This window comes from Oncorhynchus nerka, linkage group LG10, assembly GCF_034236695.1.
Source record: "Oncorhynchus nerka isolate Pitt River linkage group LG10, Oner_Uvic_2.0, whole genome shotgun sequence".
Taxonomy (NCBI): Eukaryota; Metazoa; Chordata; class Actinopteri; order Salmoniformes; family Salmonidae; genus Oncorhynchus; species Oncorhynchus nerka.
Window position 1 is genome coordinate 16,515,813 of NC_088405.1, and position 5,000 is coordinate 16,520,812.

General features: G+C 55.7%; 1 pseudogene; it reads left to right on the top strand.

Annotated features, from left to right (window-relative positions):
* LOC115136504 (semaphorin-4G-like) overlaps positions 1-5,000 on the top strand; it is a 37,359-nt pseudogene that overhangs the window by 21,847 nt on the left and 10,512 nt on the right.

The following is a 5,000-nucleotide window of genomic DNA, read 5'->3' on the forward strand; positions in this document are numbered from 1 at the left end:
ACAGAGGAGGCACCCACTCGCTGGTTTCATGGTGAGTTCCCCGGGGCTACAACGGCTCCTCTCAAAGAACCTATACCCATAGCCTCTTCCCTCTGATTGGAAGGACCATACTGGCCAAAGAACCAATGTTCATTTTCATGCTCAAGTCACCTGGTCTTCAAGTCACCTGGTCTTCATGTCACCTGGTCTTCAAGTCACCTGGTCTTCATGTCACCTGGTCTTCAAGTCACCTGGTCTTCATGTCACCTGGTCTTCAAGTCACCTGGTCTTCAAGTCACCTGGTCTTCATGTCACCTGGTCTTCATGTCACCTGGTCTTCAAGTCACCTGGTCTTCAAGTCACCTGGTCTTCATGTCACCTGGTCTTCAAGTCACCTGGTCTTCAAGTCACCTGGTCTTCAAGTCACCTGGTCTTCAAGTCACCCTGCCTTGACTATAGCAGCGGCTTCTGTTCTGCCTCTTATTACATATGGATATGTTCTTTTTCCGGGAAAAGCAATATTTTAGAATGGATCATTCCTGACTCTCAGTGTGTTTCTGTTTCCCCAGAGGCTGACTTTGTGGGCAGTGCCCTGGTGAGGGAGAGTGAGGGCAGTACTACCGGAGATGACGATAAAATCTACTACTTCTTTACCGAGAAGAGCCAGGAGCAGACACCATACTACAGCCACATTAGAGTGGCACGGGTTGGACGAGTCTGTAAGGTGAGGAGAGGGAGAGAAGGGAGAGAGATGTGAAGGAGAAATGAGAGAGGGGTGAGGTAGAGAGAGAGGGGTGAGGAGGGAGAGAGGGGTGAGGGAGAGAGAGAGGGGTGAGGAGGGAGAGAGGGGTGAGGGAGAGAGAGAGGGGTGAGGAGGGAGAGAGGGGTGAGGGGAGAGAGGGGGTGAGGAGGGAGAGAGGGTAAGGAGGGAGAGAGAGGTGAGGAGGGAGACAGGTTAAGGAAGAGAGAGCTGAAGGAGAGAGAGAGGGTGAGGAGGGAGAGATGGGTGAGGAGGGAGAGAGGGGTGAGGAGGGAGAGAGAGGTGAGGAGGGAGACAGGTGAAGGGAGAGAGAGCTGAAGAGAGGGAGAGAGGGGTGAGGAGGGAGAGAGGGTGAGGAGGGGAGAGAGAGGTGAAGGAAGAGAGGGGTGAGGAGGGAGAGATGGGTGGGGAGGAGAGAGGGGTGAGGAGGGAGAGAGGTGTGAAGGAAGAGAGGGGTGAGGAGGGAGAGAGAGAGGTGAAGGAAGAGAGGGGTGAGGAGGAGAGAGGGGTGAGGAGGGAGAGAGGGGTGAGGAGGGAGAGAGGGGTGAGGAGGGAGAGAGAGAGGTGAAGGAAGAGGGGTGAGGAGGGAGAGAGGGTGAAGGAAGAGGGGTGAGGAGGGAGAGAGAGAGGTGAAGGAAGAGAGGGGTGAGGGGGGAGAGAGAGAGGTAAAGGAAGAGAGGGGTGAGGAGGGGAGAGAGAGGTGTGAAGGAAGAGAGGGGTGAGGAGGGAGAGAGAGGTGTGAAGGAAGAGAGGGGTGAGAGAGAGAGGTGAAGGAAGAGAGGGGTGAGGAGGGAGAGAGAGGTGAAGGAAGAGAGGGGTGAGGAGGGAGAGAGAGGTGTGAAGGAAGAGAGGGGTGAGGAGGAAGAGAGGGTGAAGGAAGAGAGGGGTGAGGAGGGAGAGAGAGGTGAAGGAAGAGAGGGGTGAGGAGGGAGAGAGAGGTGTGAAGGAAGAGAGGGGTGAGGAGGGAGAGAGAGGTGAAGGAAGAGAGGGGTGAGGAGGGAGAGGAGGTGAAGGAAGAGAGGGGGAGGAGGAGAGAGAGGTGTGAAGGAAGAGAGGGGTGAGGAGGGAGAGAGAGGTGTGAAGGAAGAGAGGGTGAGGAGGGAGAGAGAGAGGTGAAGGAAGAGAGGGGTGAGGAGGGAGAGAGAGAGGTGAAGGAAGAGAGGGGTGAGGAGGGAGAGAGGGGTGAGGGGAGGGAGAGAGGGGTGAGGAGGGAGAGAGAGAGGTGAAGGAAGAGGGGTGAGGAGGGAGAGAGAGAGGTAAAGGAAGAGAGGGGTGAGGAGGGAGAGAGAGAGGTAAAGGAAGAGAGGGGTGAGGAGAGAGAGAGGTGTGAAGGAAGAGAGGGGTGAGGGAGAGAGAGGTGTGAAGGAAGAGAGGGTGTGAAGGAAGAGAGGGGTGAGGAGAGAGAGAGGGGTGAGGAGGGAGAGAGGGGTGAGGAGGGAGAGAGAGGTGTGAAGGAAGAGAGGGGTGAGGAGGGAGAGAGAGGTGTGAAGGAAAGAGAGGGGTGAGGAGGAGAGAGAGGTGTGAAGGAAGAGAGGGGTGAGGAGGAGAGAGAGGTGTGAAGGAAGAGAGGGGTGAGGAGGAGAGAGAGGTGTGAAGGAAGAGAGGGGTGAGGAGGGAGAGAGAGGTGAAGGAAGAGAGGGGTGAGGAGGGAGAGAGAGAGGTGAAGGAAGAGAGGGGTGAGGAGGGAGAGAGGGGTGAGGAGGGAGAGAGAGGTGAAGGAAGAGAGGGGTGAGGGAGAGAGAGAGGTGTGAGGAGGGAGAGAGGGGTGAGGAGGGGAGAGAGAGGTGAAGGAAGAGAGGGGTGAGGGAGAGAGAGAGGTGTGAAGGAAGAGAGGGGTGAGGAGGAAGAGAGGGGTGAGGAGGGAGAGGTGAAGGAAGAGAGGGGTGAGGAGGGGAGAGAGAGGTGTGAAGGAAGAGAGGGGTGAGGAGGAAGAGAGGGGTGGGGAGGGAGAGAGGGGTGAGGAGGGAGAGGTGAAGGAAGAGAGGGGTGAGGAGGGAGAGGTGAAGGAAGAGAGGGGTGAGGAGGGAGAGGTGAAGGAAGAGAGGGGTGAGGAGGAAGAGGTGAAGGAAGAGAGGGGTGAGGAGGGAGAGGTGAAGGAAGAGAGGGGTGGGGAGGAAGAGAGGGGTGAGGAGGGAGAGGTGAAGGAAGAGAGGGGTGAGGAGGGAGAGAGAGAGGTGTGAAGGAAGAGAGGGGTGAGGAGGAAGAGAGGGGTGAGGAGGGGAGAGGGGTGGGGAGGGAGAGAGGGGTGAGGGAGGGAGAGAGAGGTGAAGGAAGAGAGGGGTGAGGAGAGAGAGAGGTGTGAAGGAAGGAAGAGAGGGTGTGAAGGAAGAGAGGGGTGAGGAGAGAGAGAGGGGTGAGGAGGGAGAGAGGGGTGAGGAGGGAGAGAGAGGTGAAGGAAGAGAGGGGTGAGGAGAGAGAGAGAGGTGAAGGAAGAGAGGGGTGAGGAGGGAGAGGTGAAGGAAGAGAGGGGTGAAGAGGGGGTGAAGGAAGAGAGGGGTGAGGAGGGAGAGGTGAAGGAAGAGAGGGGTGAGGAGGGAGAGAGAGGTGAAGGAAGAGAGGGGTGAGAGAGGGAAGGAGAGAGGGGTGAGGAGGGAGAGGTGAAGGAAGAGAGGGGTGAGGAGGGAGGTGAAGGAAGAGAGGGGTGAGGAGGGAGAGGTGAAGGAAGAGAGGGGTGAGGAGGGGGAGAGGTGAAGGAAGAGAGGGGTGAGGAGGGAGAGGTGAAGGGAAGGGTGAGGGGAGGGGGGTGAGGAGAGAGAGGAGGTGAGGAGGGAGAGGTGAAGGAAGAAGGGGTGAAGAGAAGAGAGGGGGAGGAGGGGGAGAGAGAGAGGTGAAGGAAGAGAGGGTGAGGAGGGAGAGAGAGGTGAAGGAAGAGAGGGGTGAGGCTGGATGGGGGTGAGAGGCTGTGGGCAGTGGGAACTGACTTACTGTAGCAGGAAGAACTTTTAAAAACAGAACAAAAAGTGAGATATCTGATGAGGACAAGTATCAAAGGGTCTGATAGCACCCAGTCACCATATCTGATTCTATGTGGTGCTTGTGTGTGTGTGTGTGTGTGTGTGTGTGTGTGTGTGTGTGTGTGTGTGTGTGTGTGTGTGTGTGTGTGTGTGTGTGTGTGTCTGCTCCTCAGTGACCACTCTCAACAGGGTTGCTAATGAGCTGTCACAGGGCAATGGTGTTGCTAGGCACATTCCCATAGCTATGCTGTCATCTCACGTCTTCACAGAGCTGCAGTTTAAGAAATGAAACAACCTTGGAGACATGTTAATCTCCCTTGACCTCCTTTAAATTGTGCCCAAGAAAGGCATGTTTTCCAGACTCAGTTTGTTGTCCAACTCCCCTCCCATCGTCCTCCCCTTTTCTCCCTCTCTCGTAGGGAGATAGAGGAGGTCTGTTGACCCTCCAGAAGAGGTGGACATCATTCCTAAAGGCCACACTGGTGTGTTCGCTGCCAGAATACAATTTACACTTCAACGTGTTGAGGAGTATTTACACGCTGCCGGGACACACACCTCACGACACACTCTTCTACGGTGTCTTCAGTCCCGAGTGGTGAGTAGTAGTAGAGGAGAGGAGAGGAGGAGAGGAGAGGAGAGGAGAGGAGAGGAGAGGGGAGGGGAGGGGAGGGGAGGGGAGGGAGGAGAGGAGAGGAGAGGAGAGGAGAGGAGAGGAGGAGAGGAGAGGAGAGGAGAGGAGAGGAGAGGAGAGGAGAGGAGAGGAGAGGAGTATTTACACGCTGCCGGGACACACACCTCACGACACACTCTTCTACGGTGTCTTCAGTCCCGAGTGGTGAGTAGTAGTAGAGGAGAGGAGAGGAGAGGAGAGGAGAGGAGAGGGGAAGGGAGGGGAGGGGAGGAGAGGAGAGGAGTATTTTAATTAATCTAGTGTGTGTGTGTGTGTGTGTGTGTGTGTGTGTGTGTGTGTGTGTGTGTGTGTGTGTGTGTGTCTCATGGTACTTGCAACACCAAGGGTTTTGAGTTTGATTCCTGCTGGGGCCATCCATATGAAAAGTGTATGCACGCATGACTGTAAGACCCTTTGGATAAAAGTGTCTGCTCAATAAAATATTTGAAGGGAAAAATAGTGGTAGAAACCGACAGAAGGGGCGAGAGACAAGAGAGAGAAGAGATAGGATGTGTTAGCTGGGTCCAAGGGAAAGGTGTGACAAATGCAGAGATGGATGGAGAAACAATCTGCAAGGGAAGAGAGGGGTATCAGGAAAAGGGAGGAAGTGGGGGCTGGAGATCAAGACAGAGAGGGA